The 15,107-nt window shown below is 43.1% G+C and overlaps 1 non-coding gene and 2 pseudogenes across 1 annotated transcript; 1 reads left to right on the top strand and 2 right to left on the bottom strand.

The window, feature by feature from the left end:
- Nucleotides 1-3,918: 3,918 nt before the first annotated feature.
- On the top strand, nt 3,919-4,364 carry LOC133058219 (small Cajal body-specific RNA 2). The gene has a single exon (XR_009693319.1). It is a non-coding gene; the product is annotated as a small Cajal body-specific RNA 2 (non-coding RNA).
- Nucleotides 4,365-10,589: 6,225 nt separating this feature from the next.
- Nucleotides 10,590-11,134, bottom strand: LOC133055778 (ferritin heavy chain-like; annotated as a pseudogene).
- A 645-nt stretch (nt 11,135-11,779) lies between these two features.
- Nucleotides 11,780-11,960, bottom strand: LOC133058235 (U2 spliceosomal RNA; annotated as a pseudogene).
- Between the last annotated feature and the right edge of the window lie 3,147 nt (nt 11,961-15,107).

Raw genomic sequence — 15,107 nt, 5'->3', positions numbered from 1 at the left:
CTTTCCCAGCATCAAGGTCTTTTCCAATGAGTCAGTTCTTCACATCAGGTGGCCAAAGTATTGGAGTTTCAGCTTCAGCATCAGTCCTTCCAATGAACACCCAGGACTGATTTCCTTTAGGATTGACTGGTTTGATCTCCTTTCAGTCCAAGGGACTCTCAAGTCTTCTCCAACCACAGTTTGAAAACATCAGTTCTTTGGCACTCACCCTTCTTTATGGTTGAACTCTCACATCCATACATGACTACTGGAAAAACCATAGCTTTGACTAGACGGACCTTTGTCAGGAAAGTAATGTCTCTGTTTTTTAATATGCTGTCTAGATTTGTCATAGCTTTTCTTTCCAGGAGCAAGCATCCTTTAATTTCATGGCTGCAGTCACCATCTGCAATGATTTTGAAGCCCAAGAAAATAAAGTCTGTCATGGTTTCCATTGTTTCACCATCTATTTGCCAAGAAGTGATGGGACTGGATGCCATGAGCCTCGTTTTTTGAATGTTGAGTTTTAAGACAGCTTCCTCACTCTCCTCTTTCACTTTCATCAAGAGACTCTAGTTTCTCTTTGCTTTCTGCTGTAAGGCTGGTATTATCTGCATTTCTGACGTTATTGATATTTCTCCTGGCAATCTTGATTCCAGCTTGGGCTTCATCCAGCTGGCATGTACTCACATGATGTACTCTGCATGTAAGTTAAATAAACAGGGTGACAATATACAGCCTTGGAGTACTCCTTTCTCAGTTTGGAACCAGTCCATTGTTCCATGTCCAGTTCTAATTTTGGAACTGACCTGCATACAGATTTCTCATGAGGCAGGTAAGGTGGTCTGGTATTCCCATCTCTTTTAGAATTTTCCACAGCTTGTCATGATCCACACAGTCAAAGGCTTTGGTGTAGTTAATAAGCAGAAGTAGATGTTTTTCTGGAACTCTCTTGCTTTTTCGATGATCCAGCAGATGTTGGCAATTTGATCTCTGGTTCCTCTGCCTTTTCTATTTCCAGCTTGAACATCTGGAATTTCTTGGTTCATATTCTGTTGAAGCCTTGCTTAGAGAGTTTTGAGCATTGCTTTAATAATGTGTGAGATGAATGCAATTGTGCAGTAGTTTGAACAGTCTTTAGCATTCCCTTTCTTTGGGATTGGAATGAAAACTGACCTTTTCCAATCCTGTGACCACTGTTGAGTTTTCCAAATTTGCTGGCACATTGAGTGCAGTACTTTCATAGCATCATCTTTTAGGATTTGAAATAGCTCAACTGGAATTTCATCACCTCCACTAGCTTTGTTCACAGTGATGCCTCCTAAGGTCTACTTGACCACATTCCAGGGTGTCTGGCTCTAGCTGAGTGATCTGGGTCATTAAGATCTTTTTTGTATAGTTCTTCTGTGTATTCTTGCCACATCTTCTTAATATCTTTTGCTTCTGTTAGGTCCATACCGTTTCTGTTCTTTATTTTATTTATTTTTTTTTTTTTCCGTTTCTGTTCTTTATAGTGCCCGTTTTACATGAAATTTTCCCTTGGTATCTCTAATTTTCTTGAAGAGATCTCTGGTCTTACATTCTATTGTTTTCCTCTATTTCTTTGCATTGAGAAGGCTTTCTCTCTCCTTACTGTTCTTTGGAACTCTGCATTCAGATGGGTATATCTTTCCTTTTGTCCTTTGCCTTTAGCATCTCTTTTCTCAGCTGTTTTACCGTTTATTTAAATACAGTGTATTAAAGATGTGGATTCAGTTGAGCAGAAGGGTATGTGGAGTGGTTCCTGAAGTTAGATTCATATGGGCTACTTAACCATGATTGGTGGTTTTGTTTGTTTGCTGTTTTGTTGTTGTTGTTTCTGAAGTGAAAAATCATAATGCTTCGTTGAAGGAACACAAAAGGACTTTCTTGGGAATAAGTTGTACTTGCAAGGAGAGAACTGGAGGGTTAGTGTGTTTTCAAAAGGTCTGCAAAGAACTCAAGATGATAGGGTATCTTCACTCTAGTGCATTACCACTAATGTCAGTGAAGGGAGCTGGCTATTTGTTGTCCTCTTTCAAACATGTGTTACTAACTCCTGCCTTCCAGGTAACTGACATTGGAAACAACCTCACCTATCTCCTATTTGCCCCTCCTTATCTGTTCTCCGCCCCTTCCCTGCTCTTGTGCCAGGGAGGGCTGACTCACCTGGATTACACCTGTGATAATCCCGTGTCCTGCTTGGTATCTCTGTGGATTCAGAGTGGGAAGTATTGCTGGAGATTCAAGGCCAGAAGATAGTGGGGTCATAGTCCTTATTCCCCAAGATGGATACAAGGGTTGACTGCAGACTCTAAGCATTCCCTTTGCCTCCAGAGGCCTAAGTGTAATAATAACTGCTAGCCCTTGAGGTAGTGCACCATCCCTGTTGGTTTTCCCTGACTCTTACCTGCACCTCTGTCAGTAATTTAAGGTATGTGTGTGCTTAGTCGTGTTTGACTCTTTGGGGCGCTGTGGACTGTAACCCACCAGGCTTCGTCAGTCCCTGGGATTCTCCAGGAAAGAATACTAGAGTGATTTGCCATTTCCTCTTCCAGGGGATCTTCCCGACCCAGGGATTAAGCCTCTTGGGGCTCCTGCATTGGCAGACAGATTCTTTACCACTGAGCCATTTGTTGGCAGCCCTCAAATAATTTAATAATTCTCTTCAAATTATTCAGTTTGCGCTTTCCACCTGATATCTGATGGGAACCTGCCTGACCTCATTTGCCACTGTTGAACCTCCTAGGTTAAATCATTTGGCCGGTCCCCTGCTAGTTTCTGCCTCTGCTTCTTAGTTCAAAATTAACGAAAAAAGACTCGATTTAATTTACTTTTTTGTACCCCGATCACACAGATCATTAGCCACCCCATGAATTATTTGCCCTTGGGTAGGCTGCCTATCTGGCCTGGAGAAACAAGTTATTTGGTTCAAAATACTGCCATCAAGGCAATGGGCATGGGAAAACCAGCTACCGATAGGAATGTGAGAGAGGTACGTCCTTTAACCACGTTTCCTTCCCTTTTCCCTATCTTAGTGAGTGTACCACCATATAACCTAGGAGTGACCCTTTCACTCCCTTAACCCTCACCCTCCGTAATCTATTAATTTACAAATATCACTCAAGCATCTGCCAAGCAGTGTTCTAGACACTCACCAAGACCAGTTGATTGTACCTCCTAAGTGTCTATCACAAAGTCTTCCTTTCTCCACTGCCACCACCCTACTCTAACTGCCTTTATGCTTCTGTAACAGTGTTACATTGAAAAGACTAATGCTGAAGCTCCAACACTTTGGCCACCTGATACTAAGTGTCCACTCATTGGAAAAGACCCTGATGCTGGGAAAGATTGAAGGCAAAAAGAGAAGGGAACAGCAGAAGATGAGATGGTTGGGTGGCATCACAGTCTTGATGGACATGAGTTTGAGAGAACTCTGACAGATAGTGAAGGACAGGGAAGCCTGATGTGCTGCAGTCCACTGGGTCGCAAAGAGTAGGACATGACTTAGTGACTGAACAACAATACTGTTACAATCTTTTAACTGGCCAGCCTCTCTCCCTCCACTTAGACTTACTTAATATAATTACTGTGAAGATTACATAAGATAATATGTGTAAAATGCTTACCAAGAGCTTAGCTCAATAGTACTACCTATTTTTATGCTTCTAAATGCATATGCTTAACCAAGCATTAATTTTACTGCATTACCAAAGTTAGAAGTCTGATCTTTTTTTTTTTTTTAATGGGAAACAGGAATCTAGAACAGAGGTACAGGATTATCTTTTCAAAAAAGAAAGAATGGGTCTCTAAGGCTCAGAAGTAATGGAATATTTAAAGTAATTATACAAATTTGATGATCACATGTACAAATGAACCTCTAAGAGATGAATCTTGTTTTTCCTGTTTAGAATATGTTAATATAACCGGAGGGAGAGCTGGCTGGAAGTTAGGTTACTGTGAATTGCTGTGTGGTGTTGTGTGTGGTGTGTGTGTGTTGGGGGGGGGGGGGGGCGGCGCGTGTAGGCCGAGTGTGTGAGTGGACGCGTGAATGTGTGAGTGGATGAGTTAATGTGTGAGTGCGTGTGCCTGCCCCTGCGCCCCCTCCCCCGGCCTACACGTTGATCTTATTTGATCGGATTGTGACTCCAGCCCCGTCAGGCCGACCCGAAATGAAAAGCTTCCCTCTTGCGAAGCCCTTCCTCGGGGCGCTGTGCAGCGAGGCCCCTTGGGCGGTGGCAACGCAGTGGCCCCGGAGGTTCCGGAGCCGGTCCTATGGTGCCCGGCGCTCAGAAGTGATGAATTGATCAGATAGACGAGGCCGGTCTTGTCACGCGCCATTGATTATCGAGGCGATTCTGATCTGGAAAAAAAAAAAAAAAATAGAGTATGTTAATATATATCTTCAAGGGACTTTCCAAAGTCCTAAAGTTCAAGGAGAAGATAAAACTGAGCCCAGAGATTTTTTTTTAGACTTTTATTTTTTTGGTTGTGCTGGGTCTTCATCAATGAGAGAGGGCTTCTCTAGTTGCAGAGATTGGGGGCTTCTCTTGTTGTGGAGCATAGGCCCTAACCACACAGACTTCAGTAGCTGCGGTGCATGGCTTAGTTGCTCCATGGCATGTGGGATCTTTCCGGACCGGGGATAGAAGCTATCTCCTGTGTTGGAAGGGGTGTTCTTAACCACTGGATCACCAGGGAAGTCCCCTAGAGGTTTTTTTTTTTTTTTTTAAATTCATATATTTTTGGCTGTGCCAAGTCTTCATTGCTGCGTGCAGGCTTTCTCTAGCTGTGGTGAGTGGGGGCTACTCTCTAGTTGTGGTGCACCAGCTTCTCACTGTGTTGGCTTGTCTCGTTGCGGAGCACGGGATTTAAGACAGGTGGGTTTCAGTAGTTGTCATGCACAGGCTTAGTTGCCCCTCTGTATGTGGGATCTTCCCAGACAAGGAATGAAACCCATGTCCCCTGCACTGGCAAGCAGATTCTTAACTGCTGGACCACCGGGGAAGTCCCGAGTTAATTTTTTTAACTACCCATAAAATAACAATTTTTTAAAGATTTTTAAACTAGATATACTAAGCCATGATTAGCTCCTATTGCAGAGCCTTAGACTCTGTTTATCATAATAATTGCTTTAATAATGAGCTAAGGTAAGTAGTATATGCTTCCACTTATCTCTAACCTTCAATGTAGGGTCAATGCTAATGTGCTTTGCTCCTTCCCTTCAATTAATACAACTGAGGTATTCAATGTTAGATAAAATGAGAATAAAAGCACCTTTGAAAAATTTGCTCCTTTTTTTTTTCACCTTATCTGTATCATATAAATAGGTAAAAACACTGTGCTTATCATAGCTTCAAAACAAAACTAGGCTACCTTTCAGCCAGACTGCCATTCCTAAGAAGGTAGATCTCTCTACTTTTAGGTGGGTTTTAATACACCAGTTTAATGAAAGTGAAAGAGGAGAGTGAAAAATTGGCTTAAAACTCAGCATTCAAAATATGAAGATAATGGCATTCAGCCCCATCACTTCATGGCAAATACATGGGGAAACACTGTAAACAGTGACAGACTTTATTTTCTTGGGCTCCAAAATCACTGCAGATGGTGACTACAGCCATGAAATTAAAAGATGCTTGCTCCTGGGAAGAAAAACTATGACAAACCTAGACAGCATATTAAAAAGCAGAGACATTACTTTGCTGACAAAGGCCCGTCTAGTCAAAGCTATGGTTTTTCCAGTAGTCATGTATGGATGTGAGAGTTGGACTCTCTGAGCATTGAAGAATTGATGCTTTTGAACTGTGGTGTTGGAGAAGACTTCTTAAGAGTCCCTTGGACTGCATCAAACCAGTCAATCCTAAAGAAAATCAGTCCTGAATATTCATTGGAAGGACTGATGCTGAAGCTGAAACTCCAATACTTTGGCCACCTGATGTGAAGAACTGACTCATTGGAAAAGACCCTGATGCTGGGAAAGATTGAAGGCAGGAGGAGAAGGTGATGACAGAGGATGAGATAGTTGGATGGCATCACCAACTCAATGGACAGGAGTTTGAGCAAGCTCTGGAGTTGGTGATGGACAGGGAAGCCTGGTGTGCTGCAGTTCATGGGGTCACAAAGAGTCAGACATGACTGAGTGACTGAACTGAACAAAATACGAACTTTCAAAAGTTTAAGTGTCTTGCTTGAAAACTCTCAGCCAGTAATGCCTAAGGTTGACACTCAACAACTGTCTGCCTTTCCTGCCACACTATTTACTCTTTATGCTTTTACAATAACTTGAAATAACACAAATAATAGTTAAGTAATATTTAATCTTTTAAAAAGTGTTTTAGAAGTATAAGCTCAAGGAAGCATACCTTTTTCTCTTCCAGTTTTCAAAGAACAGATTTTCAAATAGTAGGGTATACAACAGATTAATAACCCTTCTGAATTCTTCATACTGTCCAGTTGGATTTAATATTAGTATAGCTTTATGAATACTGGCACAAATTCAAGTTCAAATCAGTGGTTGGCGTAAGGAGAAGTAAACTTTGTAGAGAAATAAAGGAAAAGTTTTTATCACCTTCTTAATATTTATCATAGTTTATTATTGGCAAATTAATAAATATGCACTGGGTGCTTACTGTGGTCCAGTGGCTGGGCTAGACCTTGGGAATACCCTGGTGAACCTGGTCACTGGTCAGTTCTGAAACTTATACAGAAAGGCAGAATGCATAGTACAGTAGTCTTTCACAGCTTGTGACTATATGTGTGTGTGTATGTGTGTGTGTGTGTATAATTGAGTCAAAAGCTTCAAAACCAGTACTTAACCTTACTAAATGATTAAGGATTTATTCTATTCCATTTTAATTTTTTCAAGAAGCCCTAAATTTCTTGACACAGGTACATACAGATTGTAACCTACAGTTAAAAAAAAAAAGAAAATAACAATGGCGCTGGTTAAAATGAAACTAGATTGCCTGCTCAGTTGCTTCAGTCATGTCTGACTATTTGTGACCACATGGACTGTAGCCCACCAGGCTCCTCTGTCCATGGGCTTCTCCAGGCAAGAATACTGCAGTGGGTTGCCATGCCCTCCTCCAGGTGATCTTCTCAACCCAGGGATTGAACCTGTGTCTCCTCCATCTCCTGTATTGGCAGGCGGTTTCTTTACAACTAGCACCCCTGGAAAGCCCATAACTAGATTGTTGTTGGTCAGTCATCTGTGTTCAAATAGCAGCTCTGCCACTTCCTAACAGTTGTTATTCAGTCACTCTGTCGTGTCTGACTCTTTGCAACCCCATGGACTGCAGCACACCAGGCGCCCCTGTCCTTCACCAACTCCAGAGCTTGCTCAAACTCCTGTCTACTGAGTTGGTGATGCCATCCAACCATCTCATCCTCTGTCATCCACTTCTCCTCCTGCCTTCAATCTTTCCCAGCATCAGGGTCTTTTCCAATGAGTTACTTCTTTGCATTAGGTGGCCAAAGGTATTGGAGCTTCAGCTTCAGCATCATTTAATTTTAATTGGTTTATGTTGTGTCCTCAGGCTGTGTCATTTTTTCAAATGCTGTGACCTGCCCTCTTCCCTCCTGTTTCATTGACGGTCCACCTGGGAACTGTCATGGTGCCTGTGGATATTTCATTTAGCTTGCTGATGTGTTACAATGAGCCTATACTGCAGCTCAAGGTTTAGTGGAAGATGACCCATCTGCCTTCTTGAACCTATTTTGTTCTAATCAGTTTTTGTCATGTCCTTGGGCTATATCATTCTTTTAAATGTTATGCCCTGCCTTCCTTCCCTCCTGTTTCATTACTATTATAATGATTATTATTAGAAGGAACTAACAAAGAGCAAACTCAGTAACTACAGATTATTGATAAATGTTATGAAGGAAACAAATAAAGAAGGTAAAATTTAACTGAGAATTAAAGGATGAGAAGAAACAGGCTCTGGGACAAGTATTTCGTTAAAATGAAAGAAGTTTGGTGTTAAGGATTGAAAGAAGATGAGTGAAGAGGATGTGTTTTTACCAAGGCCTGGTAAGAGAACTGTAGCTAGGACACAACAAACAAAGTTGGAGAGATTGGAGAGATAGCCTAAGACAAACCTGCAGCTTCCAGAGGTGGTGAAAGTGAAAGTGTTAGTTGTTCAGTCAGGTCTGACCTGTTGTGACCCCATGGACTGTAGCCATCCAGGCTCCTCTGTCCATGGAATTCTCCAGGCAAGAATACTAGAATGAGTTGCCATTCCTTTTTCCAGGGGCTCTTCCTGACCCAGGGATTGAACCTGAGTCTCCTGCGTTGCAGGCAGATTCTTTTCCATCTGAACCACCAGGGAAGCTATAATTGGTAGGGCTTGAATTTTATTCTCAGAGTAACAGGAAGCCACCAAAATGTTTCTATCATTGAAAACAATTGCTGCAATATGGAAAATAAAGGGAGATGGGCGGTGGCAAAAGCCAAAAGGTGATAAAAAGAAGTGATTGTGGCAGTCCAGGAATGAAACATTGGTCTGGATTCAAGTTGTGGCAGCACATATGGCAAGAGGCTTAAGACTGACTTAAGAGTGACTTAAGATTCATTTTGGAAACAGGACTTGCTGATCTAATAGCTGTTCAAAGTAAGATAAAGAAAAAAATCAAGTTCTAAATTTCTCCCTAGAATAACTGATAGGGGTTGAGATAGGAGTGTGGGTATAGACACTTTGCCTCATCTTCTTAGTATCCTTAGTGTGTAATTAAGTCAGAGAAATTTTTAAGAATTGACTGAGTGTGAAATCGGAGAGAATCAAAATGTGAGGAATAAACATGAAAATCAGGTTCAACCTCATTAGAAATTAGCGGAAAGCATGGGAATTCCCAGGTAATTTAGTGGCTAGGACTCCAGGTTTCCACTGCAGGGGTCACTGGTTGAGCCCTGGTTGGGGAACTAATATCTCAAGAGCTTTGTGGCATGGCAGAAAAAGAAAGAAAGAAGTCAAGAAAATACAAGTTAAAACCACTATAACCCATCAGTGTGGCTACAAAAAGGCCTGACACTTTCAAAATTATTGATGAGGATGGGGATTAATGAGAACTTTTATACAGTAGTAATATAAATTAGCACAACCATTTTGGAAATCTGTCTGCCAGTACGTAGTATGGTTGAACATGAACGAATCTCTGACCCAGGCATTTTACTCCTATGTATATACCCAACAGTAACTGGTGCACCAAAAAAAACATGAACCAAATGTTCATAGCAGCATTAGTTTGGTTTTTTTGTGTGTGTTAGGGGAGGGGGGGAGGGGCGTGCCATGGGCCAGGTCGGGGATAGAACCTGTGTCTCCTGCAGTGGCGGTGCAAAGTCCTAACCACCAACCAGGGAATTCCTACTAGTATTTCTTGCAATGAGGGTAGTTTTGAATTTGAACATCTCAAAGTTGTGATAGACATATCTGTCAACCATAAAGTACACAGGCATGAAGATACCTCCTGACTCTTAACTCTCCATTGCTCTTGAGTCTATGATGACCAAACCTGTCTTTCCATCAAAATTTGCCTCTCGAGGACTTCCCTGGTAGTACAGTGGATAAGAATCCGCCTGCCAATGCAGGGGACATGGTTTCAATTCCTAATCCAGGAAGATTCCACATGCTGTGGAGCAACTAAGCCTGTGTGCCCACAACTACTGAGCCTGCATGCTGTGACTGCTGAAGCCCATGTGTCTAGAATCTGTGCTCTGTAACAAGAGAAGCCGCCAAAGTGAGAAGCCCATGCTGCAGCTAGAGAAAGCCCACACAAAGCAAAGAAGACTCAGTGAAAACCAAAAATAAATAAATATGTAAATAATATTTAAAAAAAAAAGATTTGCCTGTACAGAAGGGATTTATGGCTTATCTTGATCAGGACTTGGCTAACTGTAACCTCTGGATCAAATCCTGCCCACCACTTATTTTGTACAGGTGCAGTGTAAGAGTAGTTTTACATTTTAAAATTTTAACTTGATTTTTATTTTATATTGGAGCATAGTTGATTTACAACATTGTGGTAGTTTCAGGTATAAAGTGATTCAGTTACACATATTCTTAGATTCTTCTCCCATGTGGGTTATTACAGAATACTGACTGGCTTTTACATTTTTTCCCTCTTTTGTGTTCCTTTTTTTTGGGGGGGGGGTCTTTGGATATTTTTAAAAAATAAAATTGTACATATTTAAGGTATACAATATGATGGTCTGATATACATAAGCATAGCAAAATGACACTGCAGTCAAGCTAATTAACATAGTTTTTCCTCACATAGTTACCATATTTTTTTTAATGATAATAGCACTTAAAATTTATGCTCTTAGCAAATTTCCAGTATTTGATAGTGTTTTTTTTTTTTTTTTTTTTAAATATCCATTTGTTTTTTTGGCTGTGCCAGGTCTTAGCTGTGGCAAGCAGGATTTTTTGTTTGTTTTGGTACCAAATTAGTTTATTTGAAGGAATGGTACTAAAGAAAGAACTTAAGTAGATGTTTTGGTACAACTAATAGGAATGATGAATATAACCCAAATATGCATGTACTGCCTTGGTGACCAGGGAAGTCACCCCTGTGGCTACGGGGAGCCAGTCTGAGGCTTAGCTCTCACTGCGTCCCAGGGTGTGCTGGTCAAAGAGGTACTCTGCCATGCCAGATCCAGGGGCCCCCATCTTGCGCAGATTGGTTTTGTGGTCACCCAATTCTTTGATGGCTTCCACCTGCCCCTTCAGGTAATGAGCCTCAATGGAATCACACAGATGGGGGTCATTTTTTTCAGTGGCCAGTTTGTGCAGTTCCAGTAGTGACTGATTCACACTTCTTTCCAAGCATGGTGCACATTCCATTGCATTCAACCCCTTCTCCCAGTCATCACGGTCTGGTTTCTTGATATCCTGAAGGAAGATTCTGCCACCTCGTCGGTTCTGCAGCTTCATCAGTTTCTCAGCATATTCCCTCTCCTCATGAGATCAGTGAAGAAAGTATTCGCAAAGTTCTTCAAAGCCACATCATCGCGGTCAAGATAGTCTGACATGCACAGGTAGACATAGGAGGCGAAGAGCTCCACGTTGGTCTGGCGGTTGATGGCGGCCTCCGAGTCCTGGTGGTAGTTCTGGCGCACCTGCGACGGGGATGCGGTCGCCATCGCAGGCGGCTGAGGAGAGGCGGTGGTGGTGGCAGCTCTGCGGCCCTGGAGCAGCGGCGGGGACCTTGGGCCGGTTGGAGGGCGCTCTCAGGTGGCGAGGAGGGCTGGCTCTGAGTGGCCGGCCGGGGCGGGGACGAGCAGGCCGGGGAGGCGCTACCGGGTTCCCTTCGAGCACTGTTGGCGCAGGAAACCCCGGCGACTCTATGAAGATTGTCCATGCAGGAATTTTAGTTGCAGCATGGGAACTCTTAGTTGTGGCATATGGGATGTGGTTCCCTGACCGGGGATTGAACCCGGGCTCCCTGCTTTGAGAGCCGAGTCTTAGCCACTGGATCACCAGGGAAGCCCTGATACAATGTTAGGGACTGTAGTCATCATGTTGTATATTAGACCTCTAGACTTAATAAGCCTAACTTTTAAACTCTCCATTCACTTTCCTCCCCCTCCCCCACCCCATCCCCCACCCCACAAGACTCAGTTATTTGCTTGTCTTCCAGCAACTGTCAGGAACGCTCACAAGTAATGCAGGGAAACCTGAGAGAATCAACTTCCTGAGCTAGCTTGCAGACAGCTTACAATGAAAACCCCACTCCAGGACAGGAAAGGGCCAGTTTCTGCCTTTTGGTACTTCAAAAATTGTCCCCAAGGGAGTGCACCGTTTCTGGAAGTACTGCAATATCAGGTTGTGAACAGAGCAAGTTCCTATTCCAACTCTCTGCTTCAAAAATCCATTTAATATATTGTTCTCGGATAGCAGATGTATCAGATATTAAATTGATAAGAACAGATACTACACTTGATCTTAGCCAGAAGGCTGAGAAGCCATAAATTCACTTTTAAATATGATAATGGCTGGGGTCAATAGCTATTGGCTTGGAATTTGACCTCCATCAGTGTAATAATAGCATATTGCACAAAATTTAGAAGTCTAGAATATATTTGATGCAAGCTTTAAAAATGTTGGACCTTAGACATCTTGTCGAGGTTCCTCCTCCAAGAAAACCAAAGCCATAAAGTCAATTGTATAATTGAGCAGCTTTTCAGAATAAAAATCTAGCTCCTTCTGGCCTCAACACCTTTTCTAGCTAGATCTTTCAGCCTAAAGGCCTGAATCTTAATTTTCCTCTTAACTTGTTATTACATCTTTTAATATTAAAAAGTAAAGGGAAGAAGTTTTTGTGGTACATAAAAACTATATGAAATTTAAATTCCAGTTCCATAAATAAGTTTTATTGGGATGCAGCATACTCATTCATTTATGTACTGTCTGTGGCTGCCTTTGCACTACAATGGTAGAGTTGAGTACTTGTGACAGAGACCATATGTGGTGCTTTCACCACTTTGTACTATTGCTAAAAGGCAGACATCCAGAGAGTAGAATCTAATCAAATGCTATAAATGGCTTCTAAGGATGATGAATATGTTTAATTAAAAGCATTTGCTTTAAATGGATATCAGTTGTTTGGCAGCATATATCTGCATGAAAAGTTGCTTTTAAAGTTGAAATATGTAAAATATCGTTACAGAACAGCATTTACAGATGACTATTTGGAACAGATTTTGATGTAGATCTGGAGTGTTTTCTGACACCACCCACCAATTCTATTTCCTGACTCTCCTACACCACCTGGGTGTCCAACAATTCAGTTCAGTTCTAACATGAACTACTTCAGAAGTTAAAACACCCAGTCCCATAAGTCTGCCCTCACTTTAGTTTTTATCATGTTTTTCTTTTTTTTTAACCTTTTATTTTGCACTGGCGCATGGTCGATTAACAATGTTGTGATAATTTCAGGTGGACAGCAAAGGGACTCAACCATACACATACATGTATTCATTCTCCCCCAAGCTCCCCTGCCCTCACTTTAGGTGTCAGCAACAAACAGGGTACTCGGACCACCCACACTTTTGCCCAGCCAATTACAAATCAGAGGTTCCCACAACCTCTTTAGGTTTGATAATGCATTCGAATGGCTCATACAACTCAGGGAGACACTTTATTTACATTTATTCATTTATCATGAAGGATACAACTCTGGAACAGCCAAATGAAAGAGATGCACAGGGCAAAGTATGGGGGAGCAGGGACTGAGTTTCCCTGCTCTCTCCCAGCATGTCACACCCACCGTCCCTTTCACAGCACCTTGATGTGTTCACCTACCCAGAAGCTCTCCAAATCCCACTGCTCATGGGTTTTTCTGAAAGTTTCATCACTTAGCCATGGTTGATTAAATCATTTGCCATTGGTAATTAATTCAGCCTCCAGTCCCTCTCTCCTATTGTACTGACTATACAATAAAAGCCAAAAGAATGTACATGCTGCCAAGGTAACCTGCAGGCCCACCGTGTATATCAGCTGCAGCGGTGTCCATAAGAATTCTACAGAGCTGGCTCGCGACCTGTTCACTAATTTCAGAGAGAGAAAGGGAATTATAAGATGTGTGTATAACTGCGCGAATACATGTAAAAACAGAACCAACTAATGCGGTAACAGAGGGAAGGAGGCTTTTCTTTGAATGTTTGGCCCTATGGCAGCAGGGGCCAGGCTGAACAGAAAAGGGAGCTGCACTAAAGCTCCCCTCCTTTTCCTGAAGGATCTCTCAGGATAACAAGCAAAAGTATGACCAGGCCCCTAGTCTGGCCCCAGGTCATCTATGGAAAGGGAAAATGTACACCCAGACTGGAGGAGGGCATGGCAACTGGAGGAGGGCATGGTAACCCACTCCGGTATTCTTGCCTGGAGAGTCCCATGGACAGAGGAGCCTGGCGGCCTACAGTCCATGGGGTTGCAAAGAGTTGGACACAACTGAGGCGACTTAGCACGCACACACAGGCAGGGGCCACACTGTCACCAGGAGTCCTGTTTGTCCCCGCTAGCTTTGCCACTGAACCGACTGTGTCACAGGATCTGCAAAGGTGTGAGTTTTCTAGCCAGGAAACTGGAGGTCTAACCCCAAACCAGTAGCACTCCTGTAGCCAGAACTCAACCTTCACAGGAAAAGTCTCAACTGCTGCCTTAGAAGCCTGCCTCTGAGAGCGTTTCTTTCCAATCTCTTCTCCTTCGCTAGAAAAGTGACAAAACCAGTTGCGTGGGGTATTAGTCCCAGGAAGCAGGACTTGGCTGGCCCCGCTTATCCAAAGGAATTGGAGCTGGGGCGGCTTCTGTGGCGTGGCAGGGGAAGCGGGGACTGAGCCACCAGGGGGCCAGTGGCGGCATCCCCACCCTCCGGGGTGGAGAAGGTGGGGGGCAGCCTAACTCAGGGGGCCAACACAGCAGTGATGGGGATTCCCTGGTCACCAGTGTATCCTCTGTCCGCGCGCTTCAGGGCCTTCTTACCTCCAAAGGGATTCTCAAACTCTACCATGTGGCCTGCCAGTAGATCGAGATGCTTTCTTCGTCCAAGTGTCAGTCATTTAAATTTCCCCACAGGTGGAGAATATCTCCATGACAAGATCCTTCATCACATCCTTCATCAGCTTCCCAATATGCACTTTGTGGGGCTTCAGGAAAGGTCTCTGCTTTTTTCATTTTTCCTCTCTTTTAGGTGGTTTGCATGGGAAGCAGCAACACTACCTTTTGGTACATGTGCATCGAGAGAGACTTAAGTGGCACAGGAGCTGCTGGGAGCTGGGGGTGCTGGATGGACTGACTTGCTGAAACTTTCCCTGGCCCTTGAGCCGCTGCTAGTGCTGGGGTCGCAGCTGGAGGTGGAGCAGGATGAAGACCTGCTGCTACCCTTGGAAGCACTGTGTCTATTGTTTTACGCCTGTCTCAATGCTTCTCACTTTACTCCTTGGTGCTCCTTTATTTTTAGAGTGATCCTTGGATGTCTCACTTCTAACTTGAGCCTGGGAAAGTATCCCTAAAAGATGGCAGTTCTCACCAAAGAACAGGATCTTCCACCAAGGCCATGGCTTCCCTCTCTCCTCAGCTGCTGAATCTAATATACAGTTGACCTTTGGACAATAGGGG

Source organism: Dama dama, chromosome 5 (assembly GCF_033118175.1).
Source record: "Dama dama isolate Ldn47 chromosome 5, ASM3311817v1, whole genome shotgun sequence".
NCBI classification, from domain to species: Eukaryota; Metazoa; Chordata; class Mammalia; order Artiodactyla; family Cervidae; genus Dama; species Dama dama.
Note: the sequence above shows the minus strand (reverse complement) of the source record. Positions and strands in the feature narration are given on the sequence as shown.